Genomic DNA, 14,225 nt, shown 5'->3' on the forward strand with positions numbered 1-14,225 from the left:
AAATTTTAACAAAATTTTCTATAGAATATAGACCAATAGACCAAACTGTCAATTAGTAGTAGTAGTAGTAGCACTCTTTATTTTATTTTGAAAAAATTTTCTACCGAAACAAAATTGTGACAAAATTTTCTATGGAGTAAAATTTTGGAAAACTTTTCTGTAAAAAAAATTGATAAAAATTTTTATAGAAATAAAATTTTCTATAGAAATAAAATTTTTACAAAATTTTCAACAAAAATATGATTTTGATAAAATTTTCTATAGAAATAAAATTTTGACAAAATTTTCTATAGAAATAAATTTTTGGCAAAATTTTCTATAGATATAAAATTTTAACAAAATTTTCTATAGAAATACAGTTTTGACAAAATTTTCTATAGAAATACAGTTTTGACAAAATTTTCTATAGAAATACAATTTTGACAAAATTTTCTATAGAAATAAAATTTTGACAAAATTTTCTATAGAAATAAAATTTTGACAAAATGTGTTACGTAAATTAAATTTTCAGTAAATTTTCTATTGAAAATAAATTTTAACAAAATTTTGTATAGAATATAGACCTATAGACCAAACTGTCTATTAGTAGTAGTAGTAATAGCATTCTTTATTTTATTTTGAAAAAATTTTCTACAGAAACAAAATTGTCACAAAATTTTCTATGGAGTAACATTTTGGAAAACTTTTCTGTAAAAAAAATTGAAAAAATTTTTTATAGAAATAAAATTTTCATAAAATTTTCTATAGAAATAAAATTTTTACAAAATTTTCAACAAAAATATGATTTTGATAATATTTTCTATAGAAATAAAATTCTGACAAAATTTTCTATAGAAATAAATTTTTATCAAAATTTTCTATAGATATAAAATTTTGACAAAATTTTCTATAGAAATACAGTTTTGACAAAATTTTTTATAGAAATAAAATTTTGACAAAATTTTCTATAAAAATAAAATTTTGACAAAATTTTCTAAAGAAATAAAATTTTAACAAACCTTTCTATAGAAATTAAATTTTGACAAAATTTTCTATGGAAATAAAATTTTGAAAAAAATTTCCATGGAAATAAAATTTTGAAAAAATGTTCTATATAAATAAATTTTCATTCGTTTTGTTTTGTTATTGTTGGTTTTGTTCGTTAAGCATTGTTGTTGTTTTTTGATTTCAGCTTAAAACCATGCATTGACTAAACTACAAGTGTAGCTTAACCAACAGAGTAAACGAATGTCTGTCAAATTTATTTGGGCAAAGCCCTATAGACTGCAAGATGGTTGGATGGACGCACGTTTCGGAATTACCACATTCCTCATCAGCATCCTCTACTTGCAGCAAAACTATCAACCAATTATCAGAATAAATTCAGGCAGTTCATTAAAACCAACAATGAACCACACTTGAAAATTCCGAAAAAACGTTTTACATTGATAGCCGTCTTATGCCTCTGGTGGTTAAGCTACACTTGTAGTTTAGTCAGGGCATGGTTTTAAGCTAAAATCAAAAAAACAACAGCCATGATTAAAGAACTAAACCAACAATTACAAAACAAAACGAAATAAATTTTGGGCAAAATTTTCTGATGAAATAAAATTGTGACAAAATTTTCTATAGAAATAAAATTTTGAAATAAAATGTTGACAAATTTTCTATAGAAATAAAATTATGGAAAAATTTTGAAAAAAAAATGTTGACAAATTTTATGTATTGACAAAATTTTATATAGAGATAAAATATTGAAAAAATTTTCTATAGAAATTAAATTTTGGCAAAATTTTCTATAGAAATTAAATTTTGGCAAAATTTCCTATAGAAATAAAATTTTGACAAAATTTTCTATAGAAATAAAATTTTGACAAAATTTTCTATAGAAATAAAATTTTGACAAAATGTTCTATAGAAATAAAATTTTGACAAAATTTTCTATAGAAATAAAATTTTGACAAAATTTTCTATAGAAATAAAATTTTGACAAAATTTTCTATAGAAATAAAATTTTGACAAAATTTTCTATAGAAATAAAATGTTGACAAAATTTTCTATAGAAATAAAATTTTGACAAAATTTTCTATAGAAATAAAATTTTGACAAAATTTTCTATAGAAATTAAATTTTGACAAAATTTTCTATGGAAATAAAATTTTGACAAAAATTTCCATGGAAATAAAATTTTGACAAAATTTTCTATAGAACTAAGATTTTAAAAAAATTTTCTATAGAAATAATATTTTGACAAAATTTTCTATAGAAATAAAATTTTGACAAAATTTTCTTTAGAAATAAAATTTTGAAAAAATTTTCTATAGAAATAAAATTTTGACAATATTTTCTATAGAAATAAAATTTTGATAAAAGTTTCTACAGAAACAAAATTTTGACAAAATTTTCTATGGAAGTAAAATTTTGGAAAATTTTTCTATAGAACTAAAATTTTTGCAAAATTTTCTATAGAAATACATTTTTAATAAAATTTTATATAGAATTAAAATTTTGACAAAACTTTCTCTAGCAAAAAAGGATTTTTCAGTAAAGATTTTATATTTTTACTGTGACCGTTTGTTACTGCAGTGTTTACAAACATTTAATTCTTAAAAAATTTTAACCAAAGATTTCTTATTTGCACCACTTTTCAATTGCTTTTAAATCGCCTGCATTAAATAAAATGCATATATCTTTCATGGGATATGAAGTCGTCTTAAATATCACAGATGATTAAACATTTTCATAATTCACAAAAGATTTAATTAAAGGCTCTTACTTAGATATCAGCAATTTTATTATCCATATATCATACGCTCCAGGGGTCAATTTTAATTGCTTGATATATTAGTATAAATCATACGCTCTGTAGAACTTATATGTAATAAGCAATTAATATCAATTATACGCATTATAGTACTTCCTTTTCGAAATGATGTTTCATGATTTCACAGACTCTTAATTAACACCATTAGAAGGAATGCAATTGCATTGAAAAGTAGAATGTCGGTTGCATTTACCCTTCGACATTACGCTCGGATAGCATGGATAAGTGGGTTGAAGTAATTCCCACTTTGATGAGTTGTTTTTGTAGAAGTATAATACCTTGGTGTGCATGATGGTTGAAGTTTATGTTAAGCACTGGTAATGGTGGGTCTTGATGACATCAAAGAGTAGACTTTGTCAACTTAGTAGTTAAATTTATCGTCAGCATAGGGGAATTGGGCTTTCAGACATATAAAGTATATACGAAGATTGTATGGCCTAGTTTTACGTTTTTTTTTTAATCTCTGAACATTTTAAGTACTAGCAAATGAGCATTTCAAATTGAAATATTCATTTTCCCTTGGGGTCTTGCTTTAAATATTGTACAGCGTCTGCTAATTATGATAATGACCTATACTGGGTGTCTATGTTGTGTTATCCGGCCAGCAAACATGTTGTTGGTTAATCTAAATGTGTTGGCATTCCGGTCATGTCACGGGCAAACTGATTTTTTTCTTCGAATTTTTGTTGTCTCCTATCGACCGAATGGGATTTTTCGAAAATCTATTTTACATAACATTTGTGAAGCTGTAGCTATCTTCAGCCCCCAGAATGGAAATATTTGCTCAACATCATTGTATACAAGGCCGCTAGAAACTATAAAACAACGATTCCCCACGCAATCTGCATGTAGTTTGAGCTTTTCTAAATTTGATAGCTAGTCCTGAAACTCCACACCATCACTAGGTGGTTAGGTGGACGTAAAACCATTGTTTGTACATTTGATAAATGCCTCTTGTTTGTCCAAGGCAATAGTCATTTCAGTGGAACGCTCCTCTCTTCACACAATTTCCTGTAATTGGATATGGACCACTATGTAGTATGTGCGTGCCACAATATGCCGACATACCAGGAATACAAATGCGGTTTATTTGATAGCAATGATGTAACAATATTGCTAACCACCATATACTCGTACAGCATCAGTGGAAGTCTAATGTTGTCAGCGCTATGATTCATTTGAAATTGTGAGAGTTCATTTGGTGTTTCTGCATTATGTGTTTTTTAGATGCGTATCTATGGTTGCATAAGGTCCTTTATAGCTTTTGCCAATTTTGAAAATATGGTGATGGCATATAGGTGAACGTATATGCTGGGAATTATGAAAAATTGGATATACTGTACTATAGAATTTTTATTTTTAAATAGTTTTTCTTGGGTCTTGTGATACTCTAGGATTCGGCCTAATATTCACAAAAATCTAAAGTATACTTTCAGGAGAAAAAACCAAAAAGCTTTAGTCAAATTTGAAGATTTCCTAAAATCGAGTATCATCAGTAATCGACTCTTCGAGCTATTATAGAATAATTTCAACGAATTTGTTACCTGCTTATCGCAGGCTAACTATGTGCGGCAGTTCCAGATTCTCTTACAGTCTATTACAGTTTAAATCGGCAACATTCGCGGTTAGAAAAAGGCAGAGTACAACACTCACAATAATGTGAGATGTTTCAGATAACCGTGGCTTATACTTCGACGAATCCCGGCGAAGAAATATAAACCTCGGCGCTTCGAATATGGGCCTCATAAAAAAAGCCTCAAAACCTAACTGAAATGGACCCCAAAAAATTATATGGAGACCAAGAAAACAATAAAGCCAAAGTTTTATTGTTTTTTTGAAGGTGTAACTTAATTTTATTTTTGAGGATTGTTTGCACTATGAAAATAAACCCCAACATTTCAAATGCAAACCAATTCCATTTTTATACCCTCCACCGTTGGATGGGGGAATATTAACTTTGTCATTCCGTTTGTAACACATCGAAGTATTGGTGTAGGTCGGATGGAATTACAAATGGGCCATATCGGTCCACTCTTACGTATAGCCCCCATATAAACGGACCCCCAAATTTGACTTGCGAATCCTCTAAGAGAAGCAAATTTCATCCGATCCTGCTGAAATTTGGTACATGGTGTTAGTATATGGTCTCTAACAACCATGCAAATATTGGTCCACATCGGTCATAATTATATATAGCCCCCATATAAACTGATCCCCAGATTTGGCTTGCGGAGCCTCTAAGAGAAGCAAATTTCATCCGATCTATATACTAACACAAATTACATGGTGTTAGTATATAGTCGGTAACAACCATGCAAAAATTGGTCGATATTGGTCCACTTTTACGTATAGCCCCATATAAACGGACCCCCAGATTTGGCTTGCAGAGCCTCTAAGAGAAGCAAATTTCATCCGATCCGCCTGAAATTTGGTACATGGTGTTAGTATATGGTCTCTAACAACCATGCATAAATTGGTCCATATCGGCCCACTTTTACGTATATCCCCCATATAAACGGACCCCCAAATTTGGCTTGCGATTGCTCTAAGAGAAGCAAACTTCATACGATCCGGTCCGAATCCGGCTGAAATTTGGTACATGGTGTTAGTATATGGTCTCTAACAACCATGCAAAAATTGGTCCACATCGGTCCATAATTATATATAGCCCTCATATAAACCGATCCCCAGATTTGGCTTGCGGAGCCTCAAAGAGAAGCAAATTTCATCCAATCCGGCTGAAATTTGGTACATGGTGTTGGTATATGGTCTCTAACAACCGTGCAAAAATTGGTCCACATCGGTCCATAATTATATATAGCCCCCATATAAACCGATCCCCAAATTTGGCTGGCGGAGCCTCAAAGAGAAGCAAATTTCATCCGATCTGGTTGAAATTTGGAACATGGTGTTAGTATATGGTCTCTAACAACCGTGCCAGAATTGGTCCATATCGGTCCATAATTATATATAGCCCCCATATAAACCCTTCTCCAGATTTAACCTCCGGTGCCACCTGGAGGAGCAAAATTCATCCTATCCGGTTCAAATTTGGAACGTGGTGTTAGTATATGGCCGCAACAACCATACCAAAATTGTTCCATATAGGTCTATAGTTATATTTAGCCGATCTCCAATCACACAAAAATTGGTCCATATCGGTTCATAATCATGATTGCCACTCGAGTCAAAAATAATTTAATTTAATAATTTTGTTTCTATAGAAAATTTTGTCAAAATTTTATTTCTACAGAAAATTTTGTCAAAATTTTATTTCTGTAGAAAATTTTGTTAAAATTTTATTTGGTTCATAATCATAATCAAAATTTTGACAAAATTTTATTTCTACAGAAAATGTTGTCAAAATTTTATTTCTACAGAAAATTTTGTCAAAATTTTATTTCTATAGAAAATGTTGTTAAAATTTTATTTGGTTCATAATCAAATTTTCATCATTGTCAAAATTTGTTTCTATAGAAAATTTTGTTAAAATTTTATTTGGTTCATAATCAAATGTTCATCATTGTCAAAATTTGTTTCTATAGAAAATTTTGTTAAAATTTTATTTGGTTCATAATCAAATTTTCATCATTGTCAAAATTTTATTTCTATAGAAAATTTTGTTAAAATTTTATTCGGTTCATAATCATGGTTGCCACTCGAGCCAAAAATAATCTACCAAAATTTTATTTCTATAGAAAATTTTGTCAAAATTTTATTTCTATATAAAAAATTTTGTCAAAATTTTATTTCTATAGAAAATTTTGTTAAAATTTTAATTCTACCCGTGTAAAAATTGGGGGATCTGATTTGATATGGTTAGATCTGAGCCAAGATATGGTCAGATCTGAGCAGATCCGAAAAATGGTTATATCTGATCAGATCTAAATACTATGAAATTGGATCTGATCAGATCTCAAAAATGAGACACATCTAATCAGATCTAATTTGATATAATTGTATATTATTTGATACAATCGTATCTTTCGAGATCTTTCAACGCATAAAAGCCCATAATTTGTATATAAAATGAGATCATTTGTTTTATTTAATAATACAGACAAAAAGTATGTACATAATAAATATGTTTAATTTAAATTGATCCATCAAAGCTATTTAAGAGTATTGACAGTTGAGTTAGAGTGTTGTCCAAGGGTTTTTTCGTTTGTTTCTTCTGCTTTGGACTTAGACACGCGACTAAAGTATTACAGCGTTAAGGCAATCTGCAATGAAATTAAGTAAAAAAACAATTATTAAACAAATATAGGAATAAACAAATATGGGAATATATTGAACTATGTAAGCAAGTATTAGTATTGTTTTGGATCATTCTTCTTTAAGTTGCAATAAAAATTGCCATATAATTTTATGTTGCTTTTAATACTCACATTTAAAGTGTATTCGGGATTAGGTTAGCTATAGCGATATGCTGTTATTTTAGGCTCATACATACTATTCAGACCATCATGACATCACAGTGATCAACATCTCACTTATCACTGACTGCTGCTCGATTCAATAATTAGCTCAATAACATGGGACCTCCTTGTTATAATCGAGTCCTATCGGCATTTCACGTTGCGCTGAAACAACTTAGAGAATCTTTGAAGCAGAAATGTCACCAACATTACTGAGAGGAGATAATCCACCGCCGAAATAATTTTTGGTGTTGGTCGGAACTGGGATTGAACCCGTGACCTTTTGAATGCAAGGCGGGCATGTTAACCAGTACACCACTGAGGTTTCCTTTTTTTTCCAAATCTAGAAAATAGTAAAACAATATGAAAATGACTACTAAGGAAATAACAAATACAATCTACTTACCTACATAATCTCCGCAATAAAGGAAACGATATACACTTTATCAAAGGAACACATTTAAAACAATTATATTAAATTTCTTAATTTTCTCAGCTAGTCTGGCGTTAAATTTGTTTAGAAGTGATGCCCCTGACGGCGTTGACATTTGACATAATGACATTGAGGTTTAGACGTGTATTTCAAAAATCTTTTTAACTTGTTCATGATTTTTTTTATATTATATTTTGGACCGTATTTAACCCCATATATAGTCAGATATGATGTTATATCTACCATATATTATTAGATATAGTGCTATATATGGTCCTATCCAAGCATATATTATTAGATATGCCAGATATAATTAGATTATTATTATATTATTATTATACTATATTATTATTATACTATATTATTATTATACTATATTATTATTATACTATATATTATTATTATACTATATATGAGGAGATCTGCAATTATATCTAACCAGATCTAGCACCATATATAGCATATCTGTGCATATCTAATTATGTCTGAACCAATATATGAACAGATCCAATTAGATCCAATTTGATATTATTAGATAGGATTGGATCCTCCAATTTTTACACGGGTATAGAAAATTTTTGTTAAATTTTTATTTCTATAGAAAATTGTGTCAAAATTTTATTTCTATATAAAAAATTTGTCAAAATTTTATTTCTATAGAAAATTTTGTCAAAATTTTATTTCTATAGAAAATTTTGTTAAAATTTTATTTCTATAGAAAAGTTTGTTAAAATTTTATTTCTGTAAAAAAATTTGTGAAAATTTTCTTTCTATAGAAAATTTTGTGAAAATTTTATTTCTATAGAAAATTTTGTTAAAATTTTATTTCTATAGAAAATTTTGTCAAACTGAATTATATACGTATTTGATCGATCTTTTTTGATTAAATATAACCACGTATGGACTTAAAACAATTTAGAAGACGGTGTTAAGGGGTTTTAAGATACCTTGCCGTCGACAAGCGTTACCGCAACTTAAGTAATTCGAAGTGTTTAGAAGAAGTTTCTACGCAATCCATGGTGGAGGGTACATAAGCTTCGGCCTGGCCGAACTTACGGCCGTACATACTTGTTTTTTTTTTTTGGAATTAAAAAAATATTTTTTGCTTTGAAGTATCCGTTATAATTTGGATTTTTAAACTGGCATTTATTTGTAAGTGAGTACCTATATTAATTAACCCACGAATGAAAATTTGATAAATGAGATCTGTAGCCTAATTTTAATTTTATTGGTCCTAGATTTAAAGCCAGATAGATCGCTAAAAATTTCTTTATTTTAAAGAAGCCGCATTTTTGGCTCGGAACCAATACCAAAATCCTTAAAGGAAATTCAAAGTCTTTGAATCCAAGTAAACTTTTTTTTGAGTGTAGATAGATCCAAAGTCGGCTAACAAGACCTTTTACAACGATTAGGGTGGCTTTTGGTTGGAATTTATGATTTTCTTTTATGGACCTATGTCGAAAGTGAGTTAACGTGATTCCAAAGTAATATACGTGGTCAGCCATCGGCCGTAGTTTGGAATTTGCGCTATTAACAGAGTTCCATGTGAACTAACGCAACTCTTGCGACCGGGTTGTCGGCATATTCCTAATTGATAGAGTCCAATAAATTCCAACACGATACCATAGTAACATGTATCCGCCTTTTGGCCAGGGTTTAACACTTTCTTTCTATACAAAAAAGCTCAAAGTGGGCTAACGTGAATTGGTCTGGTTTTTTTCTCCGAAATACATTTTGAATTTTCCATCAGTGAAAATCCAAAAGTGATAATGAACCTTAATATTGCCTTGGGGTCTATTTGCATTCTTTGGATACATTTGGTTGGAATAGTCAATCCCATGTGGTTGACATTTTTAATTTCATTTTCGTTATTCTTTTACTTTTTTTGGGTGATATTTAATTTAAATTTTCACTTGCAACGGTCAAATAGCGTATTTTGTAAGACTTTTCTGTAAGAAATTCATTGGAAGTGGAAAAATCATAAAGAGTTTAGGGCTGTACCTAAAATTTTTGTTGAGTAATTATTTGGAAGGTATTGATATTTCACTAAGGGAAGGATGGAGGGATATGACCAAATAAACTCAGAATTTCAAGGCTAACGAAAATATATTTGCTGTATGTGGTCTTAGGCTAATACCCTTTTTTATGATGGATATTAGACAATATCAATACACTGCAGTAAGATGCTCCAATTGGGGATTAAAATCCGTATGAAAGGTCGAATTTCCAATTATGCTTTTAGTAACAAACTGAAATATGTGGAAAATGGACCGAGTGAAATAGGAGACATGAATTACTCACCTTGCAAATACGTATACGTTGATATAGAGTATGATGAGTATTATGGACGATTTTGTCCCACTTTTAACATTCCCTTATTAATTTGAAATAAATATTTTTACATTTCTTCAAATACCCAAAATATCCCTTTTCAATATTTCCACAAATAAATTTACTTATAATTTTGTAGCATATTTTTTAGGCAAAAACTTTGTCACTTTTACCTTTTTGTATACCTTGCCATTTCGCCATAAAATTCCAAAATAATAAACTCACTTATAATTTTGTAGCATATTTTTAGGCTAAAACTTTTTCACTTTTACCTTTTTGTAAACCTTGCCATTTCGCCATAAAATTCCAAAATAATTTTACAAGGTCATTTATCCATTCACACCCGAGATAGTTACCAAGTGTCCTGTCAAAATCTAGTTTTCTACTACTTATAATTTAGTTTATAGTTTCTACTTATAATTTTGTAGCATATTTTTAGGCTACAACTTTTCACTCACCTTTTCGCCATAAAATTCCAAAATAATAAAATCACTTATAATTTTGTAGTATATTTATAGGCTAAAACTTTTTCACTCTTACCTTTTTGTATACCTTGCCATTTCACCATAAAATTCCAAAATAATTTTACAAGGTCATTTATCCACTCACAATCGAGATAGTTACAAAATGTTCTGTCGAAATCTAATTTTCTGTCAATTTAAAAAGCCAACTCAACTCTACTCATCTCAACAATATTAACCTAAATGTAAATTATCTCAAATATTTTTGTTTGTGCAAAGTTCATTGCAGCCTTATGCAATTTAAGGTCATACTGAATTTGCAATGAAATGTGGGCTGTGCGGGTGGTTTGGGTTAGAAGTCAACCACAAACCTAGTCACCTGTATCCATGGAAATTAAGCAACAGTCACACATTTCAACATACAAACCCCAAAATCTAATTTAAGAGGTCAAAGTTCTATATTAGCTATGCCGGTATATGGGATTAGGGTTTGAGGTTGGTCAGGAAATGTGGGTTGTAGGTGGGATGACGGTGTTGCTGCTAAAGCATGGTTGAGAAAAGTTACGATTATGCTCGGCATGATTTTAGCAATAATTTAAGCCTAAAATTATGCAACAAAATTTTTAGAAAGTTTGTAGTGTTAAATTTTTGGGAAGGAAGTTTTACTGTTGCACTTGAAATTGCATTTAACTGGAAAACTACAACATTAGCTAAGGTCTATAAATTTCCATTTAAGTGTTCTTTAAGTTAGTTAAGGACTCAAAACAAAGTTATTGCGGCATATTAGCACTGAGATTTATTTACTTACATTGACAATTTAGCTTACCTGAAATTATAAGGAAAAATTTAAAAATTAAAATTTAATAAATATTTTTATAAAATTATTATGAGATGAATTGGATATAACGATTGAAGAGTTATAAGGTGGTGAATTCCCATGTATTCACAACAAAAATTGTAAAGTGACATTTTTTTGTAGAAAAATTGAATTTTAAAAATACGGATCAAATGTAAATTCAATTTTCAACCAATTTCTTCACATATTTGGCATTCATGATAGCTATTAAAAGGTCAATATACCAGTACCGAGTGGGAGATTTATAATTTTAGATGAATTATAATATATCCTATACCTCCATTATGGGTAAAATATAATCCTGGAATTTTAAAATTTAAAAAAATATACCTTTAGTTATTCTTCCAGGGACAAAGTACTCGTCCTATGACACAACTAATCAAATCCATTAGCTGTCATGGCCAAAAAAGTTCGAATAATAATTAATAATAAGTATATTTGGGTAAAAATCACTTGTTTCGATATCAGACTAAAATGAAAAAAAAATCAAGGCTATTCCGGTGACACTACATGGGAAGATTATTTAGTGGGACATTTGATCATCATTTACACTGTTGGCACTCGAACCAAACTCTACCAAAATTTTGAGTAAATTTTACCAAAAAGCTACCAAACAAAAAAATCTTATTTTGCAAAATTTTATTCCCGTACAAAATTTTATTTCAGTAGAAAATTTTGTCAACATTTTGTTTCAATATAAAATTTTGGCAAAATTTTATTACTATTGAAAATTTTGTCTAAATTTTATTTCTATAGAAAATTTTGTCAAAACTTTGTTTCTTCAGAAAAATTTTGTCAAAAATTTGTTTCTATAAACAAAAATTGTCAACATTTTATTTCTATAGAAAATTTTGTCCAAATTTTGTTTCTATAGAAAATTTTTACAAAATTTTATTTCTATAGAAAATATTGTAAAAATTTTATTTCTATAGAAAATTTTGTCAAAATTTTATTTCTATAGAAAATGGTTTCACAATTTTATTTCTATCGAAAATTTTGTTTCTATAGAAATTTTGTAAAAATTTTATTTCAGTAGAGGATTTTATCAAAATTTTATTTCTATAGAAAATTTTGTCAAAATTTTATTTCTACAGAAAATTTTGTCAGATTTTTTTTTATAGAAAATTTTTATTGTTATAGAAAATTTTGTCAAAATTTTATTTCTATAGAACACTTTTTTTTAATTTTATTTCTATTGAAAATGTTCTCCAAATTTTATTTCTGTAGAAAATTTTCTCCAAATTTTATTTCTGTAGAAAATATTGTCAAAATTTTATTTCTGTAGAAAATTTTGTCAATTTTTTTTTCTATAGAATTTTTTTTCACAATTTTATTTCTATAGAAAATTTTGTGTCTATAGAGATTTTGTCTAAATTTTATATCTATAGAAAATTTTGTCAAAATTTTATTCCTATAGAAAATTTTGTCAAAATTTTATTTCTATAATAAATTTTATCAAAATTTTATTCCTATAGAAAATTTTGTCAAAATTTTATTTCTATAGAAAAGTTTCTCCAAATTTTATTTATATAGAAAATTTTCTTCAAATTTTATTTCTATAGAAAAATATCCAAAATTTTTATTTCTATAGAAAATTGTGTCAATTTCTTCAATTTCAATTTCTTTAGAACATTTTGTGAAATTTTTATTTCTGTAGACAATTTTGTCAAAATTTTGTTTCTATGGAAAATGTTCTTCAAATTTTATTTCTACAGAAATTTTGTCAAAATTTTATTTCTATAGAAAATTTTGTCAAAATTGTATTTCTATAGAAAGTTTTGCCAAAATTTTATTTGTATGAAAATGAGAGCTTCGCAAACCAAATGGTTACACACCGTTAAGTCCAACGTCATGTTTATAATTAAATGAGTCGTTTTATAGAAGTTTTTTTTTTCAAAATTTTATTGTTATAGAAAATTTTGCAATAATTTTATTTCTATAGAAAATGTTTTCACAATTTTATTACTATAGAAAATTTTGTTTCTATAGAAATTTTTTAAAAATGTTATTTCTGTAGAAGATTTTATCAAAATTTTATTTCTATAGAAAATTTTGTCAAAATTTTATTTCTACAAAAAATTTTGCCAGTTTTTTTTATAGAAAAATTTTATTGTTATAGAAAATTTTGTCAAAATTTTATTTCTAATTTTTTTAATTTTATTTCTATTGAAAATGTTCTCCAAATTTTATTTCTGTAGAAAATTTTCTCCAAATTTTATTTCTGTAGAAAATTTTGTCAAAATTTTATTTCTGTAGAAAATTTTGTCAAAATTTTATTTCTTTAGAAAATTTTTTTCACAATTTTATTTCTGTAGAAAATTTTGTGTCTATAATAATTTTGTCAAAATTTTATTCCAATAGAAAATTTTGTCAAAATTTTATTTTTTATAGAAAACGTTGTCAAAATTTTGTTTTTATAGAAAATTTTCTTCAAATTTCATTTCTATGGAAAATTTTTTCAAAACTTTATTTCTATAAAAAATTTTGCCAGTTTTTTTAATAGAAAAATTTTATTGTTATAGAAAATTTTGTCAAAATTTTATTTCTAATTTTTTTAATTTTATTTCTATTGAAAATTTTCTGTAGAAAATTTTCTCCAAATTTTATTTCTGTAGAAAATTTTCTCCAAATTTTATTTCTGTAGAACATTTTGTCAAAATTTTATTTCTGTAGAAAATTTTGTCAAAATTTTATTTCTTTAGAAAATTTTTTTCACAATTTTATTTCTATAGAAAATTTTGTGTCTATAATAATTTTGTCAAAATTTTATTCCAATAGAAAATTTTGTAAAAATTTTATTTTTATAGAAAATGTTGTCAAATTTTTGTTTTTATAGAAAATTTTCTTCAAATTTTATTTCTGTAGAAAATTTTCTCCAAATTTTTTTTCTACAGAAAATTTTGTCAAAATTTTATTTCTGTAG

General features: G+C 27.4%; 1 protein-coding gene across 2 annotated transcripts in view; it reads right to left on the minus strand.

The window, feature by feature from the left end:
* The window catches only part of LOC142228100 (uncharacterized), a 447,611-nt gene that overhangs the window by 286,520 nt on the left and 146,866 nt on the right, over positions 1-14,225 (minus strand). The gene's annotated exons all lie outside the window — the stretch shown is intronic.

Source organism: Haematobia irritans, chromosome 3 (genome assembly GCF_050003625.1).
Source record: "Haematobia irritans isolate KBUSLIRL chromosome 3, ASM5000362v1, whole genome shotgun sequence".
NCBI classification, from domain to species: Eukaryota; Metazoa; Arthropoda; class Insecta; order Diptera; family Muscidae; genus Haematobia; species Haematobia irritans.